This window comes from Hyperolius riggenbachi, chromosome 4 (assembly GCF_040937935.1).
Source record: "Hyperolius riggenbachi isolate aHypRig1 chromosome 4, aHypRig1.pri, whole genome shotgun sequence".
Taxonomy (NCBI): Eukaryota; Metazoa; Chordata; class Amphibia; order Anura; family Hyperoliidae; genus Hyperolius; species Hyperolius riggenbachi.
In genome coordinates, this window is record NC_090649.1 from 265,883,791 (window position 1) to 265,899,715 (window position 15,925).

Consider the following 15,925-nt stretch of genomic DNA (forward strand, 5'->3'; position numbering starts at 1 on the left):
CCAGTGAGATACACTCACCGTGTGTGAAGACCCACTGGCAGGTCAAAAGGTGCCTTGGGACCGTTGTCAGGTCGTCCCGCACCGCTCAGGCAATATTCAGATCCCCTCCAGTAAAGATGTCTTTTCACCATATGTACCTCAATAAAAACGCCTTACACAGCGTAATACTGTATCTTTAATAAAACATTTTTAAAATAACATTGCACTTACAATATCCTTGATAAGTTATCAGCATAGACTGTTTCCACAGGCTCTCCCCTGGTAGTTGGCCAGTTGGCAAGCATGTCCCCTGACAGCCTTAGGAGTCCTGACCGGCGCGCGCTCAGTCATCCTCGTCGTCCTCCGCCTGAGATCACGCCACTTCCCACGTGTATATCGCATAGTCTCTTTCGCGTCTAGGCCCCCATCTGACATGTTTCGTCACTCTTGACTCATCAGCAGCTTCTGATGAGTCAAGAGTGATGAAACATGTCAGGCGGGGCCTAGACGCGGAAGACACTACGCGATATACACTTCGGAAGTGGCGTGATCCCGGGCGGAGGAGGACGCGGATGACCGAGTGCGCGGCAGTCAGAACTCCTAAGGCTGTCAGGGGACGTGCTTGCCAAGTGGCCAACTAAAGTGGGAGAGCCCGTGGAAACAGTATATGCTGATAACTTATCGAGGATATTGTAAGTGCAATGTTATTTTAAAAATGTTTTATTAAAGATACAGTATTACGCTATGTGAGGCGTTTTTTATTGAGGTACATATGGTGAAGAGACATCTTTACTGGAGGGAATCTGAATATTGCCTGAGTGGTGGGGGACGACCTGACAATGGCCCCAAGGCGCCTTCTGACCTGCCAGTGGGTCTTCATGCACGGTGAGTTTATCTCACTGAGGTGAGTGGTGGCTTCTCTGTCCAATTGTGATCATCTTGGTGTGGATTTAGATCAGCTAGCAAGCATCCATGGCCTTTATATGAATATGTGCAGTGCAGTTTCTAGGTTAAAATGCACCCAGGGCGAGGGTGTAGAAATTGCGCCCCCCCTGAGCAAGGTATGGGTGCCCGCAGTATAGGTTAGCCAGGTCTAGTTGCACTTAGTATAGGTCCCCCCAGTATAGGTAGCCAAGAATAGGTACCCCAGTATAGGTAGCCAGGCATAGGTGAGCCAGTATAGTTGCCCCCGCTATAGGTTAGCCAGGTAGGTGCCTCCAGTATAGGTAGCCGGTATAGTTGCCCCCAGTATAGGTTAGATAGGCAGGCGCCCCCGGTATAAGTTAGATAGGTAGGTGCCCCAGTAAAGGGTAGCTAGGTGGGTGCCTCTAATATAGGTAGCCAGAATAGTTGCCCCCAGCATAGGTTAGATAGGTAGGTGCCCCCAGTATAGGTTATTTAGGTAGGTGCCTGCAATATAGGTAGCCAGTATAGTTGCCACCTGTATAGGCTAGCTAGGTAGGTGCCCCCAATACAGGTTAGATAAGTGCCCCAGTATAGGTTAGATAGGTAGCTGCCCCCCAGTGTAGGTTAGATTAGGTAGCTGCCCCACAGCGTAGGTTAGATAGGTAGCTACACCCCAGTGTAGGTTAGTTGGTAGCTGCCCCCCAGTGTAGGTTAGATAGGTAGGTGCCCCCCAGTGTAGGTTAGATAGGTAGCTGCCCCCCAGCGTAGGTTAGATTAGGTAGCTGCCCCCCAGTATAGGTTAGATAGGTAGCTGCCCCCCAGTGTAGGTTAGATTAGGTAGGTGCTCCCCAGTGTAGGTTAGATAGGTAGCTGCCCCCCAGCGTAGGTTAGATTAGGTAGCTGCCCCTCAGTATAGGTTAGATAGGTAGCTGCCCCCCAGTATAGATTAGATAGGTAGCTGCCCCCCAGTGTAGGTTAGATAGGTAGCTGCCCTCCCAGTGTATGTTAGATTAGGTAGGTGCCCCCCAGTATAGGTTAGATTAGGTAGCTGTCCCCCAGTGTAGGTTAGATTAGGTAGGTGCCCCCCAGTATAGGTTAGATTAGGTAGGTGCCCTCCCAGTGTAGGTTAGATATGTAGCTGCCCCCCAGTGTAGGTTAGATAGGTAGCTGCCCCCCAGTGTAGGTTAGATAGGTTGCTGCCCCCCAGTGTAGGTTAGATTGGGTAGCTGCCCCCCAGTGTATGTTAGATTAGGTAGGTGCCCCTCAGTATAGGTTAGATAGGTAGCTGCCCCCCAGCGTAAGTTAGATTAGGTAGGTGCCCCCTAGCGCAGGTTAGATTAGGTGGGTGCTCCCAGTATAGGTTAGATAGGTAGCTGCCCCCCTATAATGGAAGGGGGAGCCGGCCCCGCGGGGAGGGCAGCCCGACCTCTCCCTCTCTCTCCTCTTTTGGGCCGCCCTCCTGCTCCCCCTCAGATGCAGAGTAATGCGCAGAGAACGCTGTATACAACATACCTCCCTGCGTTCCAAGCACTGCTCTCTCGCCGCCGGTCTCTTCCTCGTGTGTATCATCGTATAGGCAGAGAGGAAGAGACCGGCTGCGAGAGAGCAGCGCTTGGAACGCAGGGAGGTATATTGTATACAGCGCTCCCTGCGCATTACTCTGCATCTGAGGGGAGAGCAGGAGGGCGGCCCGAGAGAGGAGAGGAAGGGAGAGGTCGGGCTGCCCTCCCCGTGGCTCCGGCTCCCCCCTCCATTACAGCGCCCTCCTCCCAACAGCGCCCCGGGCGGCAGCACGCCCCGCACGGCCCAAGAAACGGGCCTGAATATGTGTGGAGATTGGGACTAAGCAGTGAAAGTCTTTTCTGATCAAGCTGCAGATCATCATATGGACTGTATATAGATATATGTGGTGTTTATAAGGAGGAGATTTGGTCATCTGTGTGGTGCAGTGAATTTATTTAGTCTTACCCTTCAAACCGCAATTCTGCTGGATTGCTGTACACTGTGAGTGCCAGCCTCTGATATATAAGCTTTATATTTTTTGCAGAGGGGGCGACCCAGTGGGAGATTCTAGTTAACAGTGTATTGAAGGAACATCTCAGTATCAGCACATGGTGTGTTTATATAAAAGCAAAAGGGATTGTCTCTAGCCTATATAGCTTAATTAATGTCAATGAGGAAGTTAAGCCACATTATATGAGATCTTGGGAGCGGGAATTGGGCCTTCAGTTATCAGTATTACAATGGAAATCCTGCTGGAAATCTGTGGCTAAAATAGTAAAGTCTAACTTTCTTAAGGACACTCCTACTAAATTAATGTTTCATTTGTGTTACTCACCGGATAGGCTACATAGATTTTGTCCCTCTGTTTTAGTGGGCGTGGACACATGGGTTCCAATCCCTGACACATGTTTTCTGGGAATGCCCTGTTGTGATTAGTTCCTGGGCTGCATGGTGGGCCCTATTTGAGGAGGTCTTTAAGGTCTCTATTTCCCTGACTGCCTCCAAAGTGCTCTTATACCTCCCTATTGATACTGGGTGCTTTCCATGCTATGTTTAAATATATGCTATTGACAGTGCACTTGTCCATTGCCTTTGAATGGTTAAAAACAGATTAGATATGATTATGCTCACTAACAGGGTCTTTTATGAAAATTTTGATCGGTATTATGTTACATGGGAAGAATGGTCAGCCTAAAGGGGTCTATAACCCTGATGTTACTCCCTAGTCACATGTCATGGTTGAACTTTCTAACTCCCAGACTGCTGACTGTGAATTGTTGCTATAAGAGAGGTCCTAACTGCCTAACTGCTTGCCTGGTTTTTGGAACAAATTGTTTCTTGGTTAAGTTGTGTTTTTTTCTTTTTTTATTGAGTAGTACATTTGTACTATGCTTATCTCACTTTGCATTATACATATATGTACCATTTTCTACCATCTCAATAAATGTTTGTTCAATAATAAAAAAAAGATTTAACAGGGTGGAGTCTCTAGTGTGCACCTTAAAAAGGTGCAATACCTGAAGGTGTTTGTGAACACATTCTGTAAATGTGTACCAATTGTAGCCTTTTCCCCAACCCATATACAACAAATCTCAACAGGAAATGGAAAGAGTACATGCATGCATGTGCATAAGTCACTATGCTCTTCTTCCTCTTCTTCTTCTTCTTCTTATTATTATTATTTTTATTATTATTATTATTATTATTATTATTATTGATTTATAAAGTGCTAACATATTCCAGGGTGCTGTACAAAGTAAGAAATAAACATGGGTTACATAATAATACAGACAATGGTATACACCAATATAGAAATACAAAGTTGGAACAAAATACATAATTGGTCATTACAGTCATCAACAAAAGTAACATGGTAATTAAAATGTATAACAAATTCCAAGACACAAAATGGTGAGAGAGCCATGCCCTTGTGAGCTTATAATCTAAACGAATAGGGGAAACAAGAGTTGGGGTAGTATACAATAATCATACTTAGAGGCAGTGTGTTTTTAGGTTATCTAGTAAGGCGTACAACTTGGCCAGAAATCAAAGGGGGAATAAATAGCCTAACATAGAGGATATGCTTGTTGAAAAAAAAGTGAGTTTTTAGAGAGAGTTTAAAGATATCAAAGGTTGGAGAGTGATGGATGTGTTGGGGAAGGGCATTCCAGAAGAGGGGTGAAGCACGGCTAAAATATTGTATACGTGAATGCGAGGAGGTTATTCTAGAGGAGGACAACAGAAGATCATGTTCAAAACTGTTATTGTGATTGAGTTGGTATTTGAAAAATAGTGAGGAGATGTACAGGGGAGACAGATTTTGGAGAGCTTTTGTTGGCTTTTGTTGGTTAGGGTTCAGAATTTGAACTGGATCCTCTAGTTAATTGTACAGCAGGAGACATTGGCAGCACTTCCAAACAGAGGCTGCACCCGAATTGACTACCTGCAATAGATGTGCAGAGCTCCACAATTGTGGACTAAAATACACAACATGCATTCAAAACAGGTACAACAAAGAAGGACGTTAGCTTCAGTATAAATAATACGTGCACAAATTATTCCCTACTAGACTTCCCCACGGCGATGACGGGTCCTTTTGTAGAAGACCTACCGCTAGTCTAATGATAAAAACACGATTTTTTCCTAGAGCTGCTAGTCATAAAATGGTATACACATTTCTCTCAAACAGACATCAAACAAATGACAGCGCTCATAGCAGAGAAGCAGTCAGGAACACATGTGAGGAGGGAGTTAAGGTCTGGGGCCAAGAGGTACAGTTGTGTATCATCTGCATGTAAGTGGTATTGAAACCCAAACTATTTTTTTAAGTTGCCAAGACCATGCATGTAGATGGAACAGAGGAGGGAACCAATGAAGGACAGAGCCTTAAGGTACCCTCTCAGTCAAAAGATGTGGAGAAGAGATTTGATCTGAATAAGAAACTGTGAAAGACCTTCCAGAGAGATAGGAAGATATCCAGAAGAGAGCCAGGCCCTTTATGCCTACAAATGAAAGTATCTGTAGGGGTAAGGTGTGGTCAACAGTATCAAATGCTGATGACAGATCAAGAAGGAGGAGTATGCAATAATGACCTCTGGATTTAGCTGTAAGAACATCATTAGCCACTTTAGTAACAGCTGTTTCTGTCGAATAGTCAGACTGAAGCAGGGTGTTAGCAGATAAATAATGGCTTAGTTCAGCATTTATGTGTCCTGTTAGCAACAACTTTCAAGGCTTAATCAACCTCCATTGCTGCAATCTGTAAAACTAATTTCTTGCTCCTTGAAATGAACATTTATTACAATTCTGAACTGCTTGAATTTCAATAAAAAATGGAAAAATGTGGGCGTTCTAAAAGAATTTTCCTTGACTGCCTATGCTATATTTGTTTCCCACCCTTGTTCTGTTGGTGGGAAGTAGCATGGGGAAATAGGGGCGGGACTGCAAGATTAGTGTGCTTTTCAGCTTCTTGAGGGAAGGGGGCTCTGTGCAGTAGAGCTGAATGGGAGGGTGGTCAACAGCACCTCATTACAAGTTGCTGAGGAGGGGAGGAGGGGAGTAATACAGGTAGCCTTTCTGATGTTGGTGGCTGGTGCCAGTTCTGATTCTCCCTTGGCTTGGCCCTAAGAGAACTGTACTATCTGTGTTGTGCTTGCAGTGCTACTGGCTTGGATAATAGATGACAGATTGTGACACTGACACATGAGAGAGAAAGAGTTGCTTATGTGATGGATTCTGTGCAGGGGCGTATCTGGGTAATATAGCGCCTATGGCAAACACTGAAATTGCGCCCCATATCCATACTGGAGGTCTTCCTTCAGTATGGGTATCCAGAGTTGTGTCCACCCCAGTATAGGTAGCAAGAGGTGCCCCCCTTCCAGCAGAGATATTTAGACGAGTCTCCCCCCCCCCCCATTGAAGTAGCTTCCGGTGTAAAGGTTGCTAGAGTTAGCCCCCCAACTATAAGTAACAAGCGGCATCCCTCAGTATGGTAGTGGAGCACGAGAGAGGAGGGGACAGAGGGAGGAAGGGACAGCCATGGCGCCCATGGTGCTGTGGCGCCCATGGCATGAGCCATGCCTGCACCCCTCTAGATACGCCTCTGATTCTGTGATACCACTACCTTTACAACTGAGGGCCCTTTTACACTTAACACGTTGCTATGGGTTAGTGTGTGTTAGTATGAGTTAGTACGCGTTGGTACATGTTTTTTCCATTGTGCAAAAGCTTTCAGTCAAAACATGCATAGTGGGAACTGTGCCATAGGAAAACATGAACATTTATTTGAAAATCAGTTTTCTTTCAGTTAAAACTGAGAGCAACTGATTACGTGTAAAACTGACTCTTTTTCATATATGAGGACCTTCCATTGCAGCAAAACCTCTACTCGGCCTTGGCTACCTAATTGCCAGCTAAGCCAATGCAGGCCACAATGCTCTTGTTTTTTCTACCCATGAATGTCCATCTGTAGTGCAAGGGTTGTGTAAAAGGAATAGTTGGTCTAAAATATGGCCATCCCCACACTGGTGCACGCTCACTTGAACCACCATATATTAATATGTTTATAGCTGCACAGCATTATTTAAAGTGAAATGTAGGTACTAGCGATCACTGGACCCTGAATTACTTCTTCCTCCAAGTTGCTATGACTAAGAGGGGGAAAAGTATTTTTGGCTCACCCTGCGCCCAACTGACCGGGTGACGAGTAGAATAGAGGGAGACTGTTGCTGATATTTCTGATCACATAAATTCCAATGGCAGCTAAATTATAGATTTTTTTTCAACTTTTAAAACTGTGAGGGAATGGGTAAGAGGTAGGTAAATGACCCTGTAATTTTATGCCTGGAGTGAGTGTATAGTTGGATGCCCCCTTTATAGCTAGATTCCACCATAAGTCACCAAAGAACTAATATCCCCACCTCCTTCTTGTGTTACATAGAGAGTATGAAAATATCAAATGTCCAATGGTAAAAATAGTAGTTTGTAAAAGGCTTTGCCTCCCCTCAGTATTGAAAGAAATATGTTTTGTCTATTTCCAAACTAGTGTTCCAAGCCTTATGTTCCATAATGGTTTCTTCAAACAATTTTTATTTTAATTCCTCCCACTATACACCATCAACTCCATCAATAAACTCCTACATTGCTGCTTCCAACACTGCCTGTTAAGGTAAATTGGTTTATGATGTCAGCTCAGATTACTGACACTATCTTGAGTTTTTATCCCTATCCCCATTATTAGAAAATTTAATTATATTGGAAATTTTAGCATATATAACGATCCCCATGTTTTGCTCATTGCAAGCTCAGCCACTGTTTGGCCAGGGCATTGTCTCCACTGATAGTCCATTCCTGGGTTAGATGGGCTATAAAAAGTACCAAACACACTGTTACGGTGTTGTTGGAAACAGTGGTTAGGTAAGAGGGACTGATGCAATAATTTTAATTTAAATCATTTCAGTCGCTGTAGATCCTAAAATAATGTTAAAGTATGTATCTCAAACATTTCTGTCATTAAGTTCATATAGGACAGAACCAAATAGCTTCTATTTTGGATGAATTTGACTGAATCCAAGCAGAAATGCTACTCTCTAGCAGATGGTGGAAGGAGCAGCAGGATAATTATTGATTGCTGTTGAGAGAGGAATAGATCAATGTAGGCTGTCACATCTGAAAAGTATTAGTCAAATTAGCTTATGAAAGGTGAGCAAAAATGGAATTAGATGAATTGTGATTTTTTTTCAGTAAAGCAGCAGCAGCATACTATATATTTCACCAGTATCATCAAGAACTTTTGTGAATTTTGACATCTAGCCATAATAATGCGATTTTTCTTGAAATTAATCAAAATACAAGTGTGATCCTTAAACAACTAGAAACTTGAGAGATAAATATAGGGAAGACGATAAGGGAAATTAACATAGAACAATTCTTGCTAAAATATAGCTGGCATGGAGTGAGGAGCTCCAAAGCAATACAATGCATGTCCTATTTTATGAAGTGGTAGGGATCATAGACAAACCACTACATCTTCGTACAACAGTGGTGACACTGAGGGGCTCGTAAAAGATGCAAAAATACAGAACGTTTTTGCATACTTTGCAGGAGAACATGGTAGGAACAATACGGCAATTTTGCCTCAATTTTCATTAAACATTACCCAACCTTTATTTGTTTTCAAGAAGATGAGAATTGTTCCCAAAATATATTGCACTTTCATAAACATAAAAATGAGATAAAGTCTGTGTTAACTCATTTGTGCCCCCTCTCTACAACAGTCATTGTTGTGTGCCTGTTCTCCCACATATGTGACCTGAGTACCTCCCACAACCCCTAATCCATAACCAGTGCCTCTCTAAACACCTTACAAAGTTACATTAGTGTTATTGGTTAATGCAGAGATAACTGCTGACAGTATCATGCAGCTGACAGCATTATGTTTTTTCATCCATTTTTTTTAATAAAAGAGACCACTGTGGTTCTACATACAGATATTTTTCTCATTGATGACTTGAAGCCAGCATTCACGTTAAATGTTACTCCAACGCTGTTGCCTGCAGGTTGTCCCTGTTACGGTCGGTTTCCACTTAGCTGGCGTGCGTCTTACAGGATGCATGCAGGCATTTCTGGTGATGCTAGTATGCATCCGAGTTGCTTAGCTATGTCATGCAAGACTATAGGGATTTGGGTGTGTGCTGCAGAAAACTGCAGCATGCCATCCAAAATCGCAATGGCTTGTGATCTGGAAGACAAACCATTGCCCACATAGGCAGCGTTTCCCCGTGTGATTCACCCGCAGAAAAATCTGAAGATTCAGCCCTAGTGGAAATTGTCCCTTAAAGGGTCACTATGGCAAAAAAATTTAAAATGTCACTTACAGTAGGTTGTAGAAATCTGACAGAAGCAGCAGGTTTTAGACTAGTCTATCTCTTCATAGGGGATTCTCAGGGATTTATTTATTTTCAAAAGCATTTAGTGAATGGCAGTTGCTCTGTCCAACTGTCAAAAAACTGTGTAGCGAGCAGGGAAGCTGGCCAGCATCATTGTTTAAATCCTTTTTAGAGAATATCTTTATAAAGAATAAAATCCATGCTGAGAATCCCCTATGAAGAGATAGACTAGTCCAAAACCTGTCGCTTCTGTCAGAATTCTACTACCTACTGTAAGTGACGGCAACATAGGAGAAAAGTAATTATGGCTCATTTTACTCTAGAAAAAAACGTACTTCTTATTTGTATATGTTTGCACATATTTTAAATTGTAAAATTTTTCACCATAGTGCCCCTTTAATGAGATATGTAGAGGGCGGTATGTGGAGTTTATTTTACTGGTTCCATTTTCTGAGATGGCTCTAACCAACTGACAAATGATCATTGCTTACAAACGCATATGATTTTTTGCAAGTGTGACCCCTCATTTTTTGAGGTTGGTTATACTGGTGTAAAAACTTTTATGTTTTTATATCAGGCTAGGTTACTGATGCCTTTAAAGTAAATATTTTCGGCGCTCCTTCCCTCTCCCTTCCCCTCTGAGCGGCGCAGGACGGATAACCGACGCAGAGTCGTGTTTTAATCGCTAAGGAGCAGAAATCACATTGCATTCCTAAATTGGTGGAATAAAGTGCTTTCAACATCTGGCGTGTGTACATGTTGATCAGGTAGTATAGGGGTTACGCCTACTTCACACTGACAGAAGAAACGCCACGTTTAACGCACCACAGTCTGCAAACAACCACAAAGACCTTTAGTGATTATGTGAGGTAAGCATATCTTTGTTTTTACTAGTTGACACCTACAGGACATAAATGTTAGTAGTGGTAAGTAGTGGCCACAGTGTTTATGCGCACAATCGTGGGAGTGCAGGCAATCATGGTTTTCCAGCACTTATGGTCATGCTGAGGTTGTTCAATGCCAGTTAAGTGACCAAAAAAAATCTTATTCTGCACTGAGGCCTTATACAGGGGGCAGTAGTGGATACTAGATGCTAGTAGTGGTGTGAAGGTGGGTTATGTTTGGTGCACTACTAGGACCAGCAGACCTGTCTCCTACAGCACTGAGGTTTTACAAAGGGGCCAGTAGATACTAGATACCAGTAGTGGTGTGAAGGTGGGTTATGGTCGGTGCACTACTAGGACCAGCAGACCCGTCTCCTACAGCACTGAGGTTTTACACAGGGGCCAGTGGATACTAGATGCCAGTAGTGGTGTGAAGGTGGGATATGGTTGGTGCATTACTAGGACCAGTAGACATTTCTCCTACATCACTGAGGTTTTACACAGGGGCCAGTGGATACTAGATGCCAGTAGTGGTGTGAAGGTGAGTTATGGTCGGTGTACTACTAGGACCAGCAGACCTGTCTCCAACAGCTAACTTGTGCACTGACCACAGAAGAGAAATACAATAGCAAGAAAAAACAATGTTTCATTGTTCAGGACGATATGGTAGCAGCAAGAACCTGCACTGAGAGGACAGAGAAAACAGGTCTACCTAACTCTCTCCGTCAGCAACACACTGTCCCTGCTCTCACTAAGACAGCAGCCACAGAATGAGTCTAAGATGTCTGCCGTCCTGGCTTTTTTTATAGGGGGTGAGGGTCCAGAAGGGGGTGCTAGTTGATTGGCTGCCATGTGTCTTCTGACTGTGAGGTAAGGGGTCAAAGTTTAGCTCAATGATGTATAGGGGCAAATCAAATCCACCAAGTATTCGCCTGAGGAGGTCAAATGCGAATACACAATCTTTTTTTGTTTTTAAAGTTTCTTTTTTTTTTTTTTGAAAGAGAAAACATATAAATAAATTCAACAGTCCCCAAAAACAGTCGGGGATTACAACATACAAACATCTAGAAGAAGTCTAGAAGGAAAGCTGTATATTAGACATTTGCTGTACATATAATAATCATTCAGATAATGATTTTGATATCATGTTACATACAGTACAGTGTAATATCTTATCACAACACATCTCATAATATCTTCAGCATGCACTTTAATATACGATATTGTCCCCCTCCCCTCCAACCCCGCCCCTTAAGAAAAAAGAACGAAAGGCTAACATAGACCCTAGTGTTTGGTAGTTTTTTAACGTAAGTTAAAACCAACAGAAGCCATATATGATACTCATATAGATCATATCAAGAAATAGTCACGTCAGAATCTTAGATTTAGTTTAGGATGATATTTTAATCTGACGAGATCATTTCCCGGTTCTTTGTCCATATGCTCCAGACTTTCTGAAATTTAGTAGGACAGCCCCTGGCAATGTATGCTGCCTTGTAAGGATGAATTTACAAGATTTTTCCAGTAAGAGAGTGATGGAGGATCCGTTTGTTTCCACTGTAGTAGTATTCTTTTTCTGTAGTAAAATAGTAATAGACCCAATAGCGTCCTTTGAGCTCTAGCAGGAGCTAGGGCCATCACTTCTCCCAAAAGGCAATGTAATGGTTCAGGAGAAACCCTTATTTTGGTTATGTTAGTAATGTATTTACAAATTTCCTCCCAATATGAGGCTCTCCTAGGGCAGAGCCATAAAATATGGTCAAAGTTTGCGAATTCCTCACCACATCTCCAGCAGGAAGCAGAGTTTGAGGAGTGGAAGCTAGCAAGTCTACTAGGAGTCATATAAGCTCTGTGTAATATTTTAAATTAGCTTATCTTTAGAGGCAATTCGATATTCAAATGGTTTAATGATGGCAATCTTCCAGTCCTCGTCATCAATGGTGGGAATTAAATTAGACCATGACTGTTTATAGACAGTGGAATGAGGCTCAGTGAGTAATTTTATATACTGATAGAACGTAGAGAGAGTTTTTTTAAGAGTTTCATTTCTAAGAATGTCCTCTAATTCCGATGTTTGTACACTCACTGAACAACTATTAACCTCCCTGGCATTATGATTATTTCCAGATTTAAGGTCTAAAAGCCATAACATTTTTCATAAGCTTTTAGACCCCAAAAACAAGAAGAAAAACATACTATAGAGAGGTCTGAAGCAGCTCCTGCATGAAACTCACTCAGGCACAGAATTACCACCCTGTTCTGCGGCCTAACTCGGGATTAACGCTAAGGAGGTTAAATTGTATGTGGAATGCATGCCTTAATTGTAAATGCCGAAAAAAAATAATTATTTGGGAGGGAAAAGATTCCTTTGAGGTTATCAAAGTCCATTAAAGTGCCATTGGATATGATGTGCGATAGCTGGGAGATGCCCTTCTTTATCCAAATAATTGGGTCAGGAATGGTGTAGAGTTGATCAAGAATTGGGTTATTCCATATAGGGGTATTTGGGGATAGCCTATGAGATGAAGCGTTATATCAGGAATGTACCACAATCCAGGCCTTAATAATAACTCTCATGTTGGGTGTCAAGGGGTAGGGTGCTTTCAGTCCCCTATATAGAATTTGCGCGAGAGCCTCGTAGGAGCCCAAGTGTGCCGCATCCAAAACCATGGAAGCGTTAGATCAGTCTTGAACGAGCCACCAATGAGCAGTCACCAACTGACATAGACAGCCCTTCTACCGTTCCCATTGTATTCGCTATCGTGCTGCTGCTGCATTTTCGGGAATTGCAGCGCAGATCCCATTCTCTAGCGCAGCGCATAGTAGCGCAGATGGCGTGTGATCGGACACGTTGCGTTCCGATCGCACAGCCATCTGTGCTAAATTATGTGAACGAGGCCTAAGCACTCAAGACTAAAACTGTTTACATTAGATATGCACGACAAGGACAAACAGTGAGGTACCACTGCTTCACAGCTTTTGACTATAAACATGATAACGATAAGTGTGTTCTGAAAAAAGAATAAAATGTTCAAACAAAATCTATGTGTTGATATATCTTTTTACATTAAGGCCATAGCTTTTAAAAAAAAAAGTGCTGTATTTCTGTATTTCTGAGTTCAGGAATGTTTTAAGTAAAGTGTGCACACACACACACACATATATATATATATAAATATATATATATATATATAGTGGCTTTCAAAAGTATTCGGCCTTGAAGTTTTCCACATTTTGTCACATTACTGCCACAAACATGTATCAATTTTATTGGAATTCCACAAGAAAGACCAATACAAAGTGATAAGTGGAACGAAAATCATGCATGATTCCAAACATTTTTTACAAATAAATAACTGCAAAGTGGGGTGTGCGTACTTATTCAGCCCCCTTAGTCAATACTTTGTAGAACCACCTTTTGCTGCAATTACAGTTGCCAGTCTTTTAGGGTATGTCTCTACCAGCTTTGCACATCTAGAGACTGAAATCCTTGCCCATTCTTCTTTGCAAAACAGCTCCAGCTCAGTCAGATTGGATGGACAGCGTTTGTGAACAGCAGTTTTCAGATCTTGCCACAGATTCTCGATTGGATTTAGATCTGGACTTTGACTGGGCCATTCTAACACATGGATATGTTTTGTTTTAAACCATTCCATTGTTGCCCTGGCTTTATGTTTAGGGTCGTTGTCCTGCCGGAAGGTGAACCTCCGCCCCAGTCTCAAGTCTTTTGCAGACTCCAAGAGGTTTTCTTCCAAGATTGCCCTGTATTTGGCTCCATCCATCTTCCCATCAACTTTGACCAGCTTCCCTGTCCCTGCTGAAGAGAAGCACCCCCAGAGCATGATGCTGCCACCACGATATTTGACAGTGGGGATGGTGTGTTCTGAGTGATGTGCAGTGTTAGTTTTCTGCCACACATAGCATTTTGGCCAAAAAGTTCCATTTTGGTCTCATCCGACCAGAGCACCTTCTTCCACATGTTTGCTGTGTCCCCCACATGGCTTGTGGCAAACTGCAAACGGGACTTCTTATGCTTTTCTGTTAACAATGGCTTTCTTCTTGTCACTCTTCCATAACAGCCAACTTTATGCAGTGCACAACTAATAGTCGTCCTATGGACAGATTCCCCTACTTGAGCTGTAGATCTCTGCAGCTCGTCCAGAGTCACCATGGGCCTCTTGACTGCATTTCTGATCAGCACCCTCCTTGTTCGGCCTGTGAGTTTAGGTGGACGGCCTTGTCTTGGTAGGTTTACAGTTGTGCCATATGCCTTCCATTTCTGAATGATCGCTTGAACTGTGCTCCGTGGGGTGTTCGAGGCTTTGCAAATCTTTTTGTAGCCTAAGCCTGCTTTAAATTTCTCAATAACGTTATCCCTGACCTGCCTGGTGTGTTCTTTGGACTTCATGGTGTTGTTGCTCCCAAGATTCTTTTAGACAACCTCTGAGGCCATCACAGAGCAGCTGTATTTGTACTGGCATTAGAGTATGCACAGGTGCACTCTATTTAGTCATTAGCACTCATCAGGCAATGACTATGGGCAACTGACTGCACTCAGACCAAAGGAGGCTGAATAATTACGCACACCCCCACTTTGCAGTTATTGATTTGTAAAAAATGTTTGGAATCATGTATGAGTTTCGTTCCACTTCTCACGTGTACACCACTTTGTATTGGTCTTTCACGTGGAATTGCAATAAAATTGATTCATGTTTGTGGCAGTAATGTGACAAAATGTGGAAAACTTCAAGGGGGCCGATTACTTTTGCAAGCCACTGTATATAAACCCCTTCTAATATAATTAAAGTGAACCTAAGTCTGGAAAAAAATTAGTTTAACTTACCTGAGGCTTCTACCAGCCCCCTGTGCCTGCAGTGTCACTGAATAATCCTCCAGTTCCCCGCAGCTCCCCTCTTTTTTCAGGATGCACGGCCCTGATCCGCGCTCCTCCTGATTGTGGTTCCATGGATGGGAGTGCTCTGCACATGCACAGTATGGGGAAATTTCTATGTGCATGTGCAGAACGCTCCCGGCATTGGAAGCATGATCGAGCATGCTCACATCCGCGGCCACGCATTTGCAGGGGCCATCGACTTGTTGAGTCACACGGCAGAAAGAGGGGCACTGGAGGATCACAGGGCTGCTGCAGGGGGCTGGTAGAAGCCCCAGGTATATTAAACTAATTTTGAAGGGATTTAGGTTCCCTTTAAGGCAAATCTAAGATGCAGCATTTACTTCCTATAAGCACACCCGGCTTACTTGCTTGTGCATTATTTTGCCTGCTTTCATTCAGCTACACAGATTAACATGGTCTTATGCATGTAGTTCAGCTTTAGCCTGGATAACAGAAGCGCTAATGATCAAAATAATGTAAACAAGTTTGTTAAAAGGGTTAAAAAAACATCAGTTAAGTAAAAACTAAAGGAAAAATGTTTTTGGCTGGGTGTACACTTGGTAGTGTGGGAAACATGACATTTTGATGCATATGGGTTTTGTGCATTTTTAGTTTTAATGTGTTTAAGGTTCAAATAAACAAAACGCATGTTCACTTTTTGTATGCGTTTTTACATGTGTTTTTGATATGCATTTTATGCAAATCACTAGGAAGTCAGTAGGAAGCGGAAATACATCATCAAACTTGTTTTTAATAAAAAAAATGCATATAAAAACGCATGCAAAATGCACTAAAAAGCAATACCTCTGCATCCCATTCACTTTCATTGTGAGCCTTTTTGAAAAATATGAAACAAAATCAGCATTTTTAAA

The 15,925-nt window shown here is 42.7% G+C and overlaps 1 protein-coding gene across 1 annotated transcript in view; it reads left to right on the forward strand.

Annotated features, from left to right (window-relative positions):
- Positions 1-15,925, forward strand: part of GRIK2 (glutamate ionotropic receptor kainate type subunit 2) — an 853,883-nt gene that overhangs the window by 682,840 nt on the left and 155,118 nt on the right. The window lies entirely within an intron of this gene.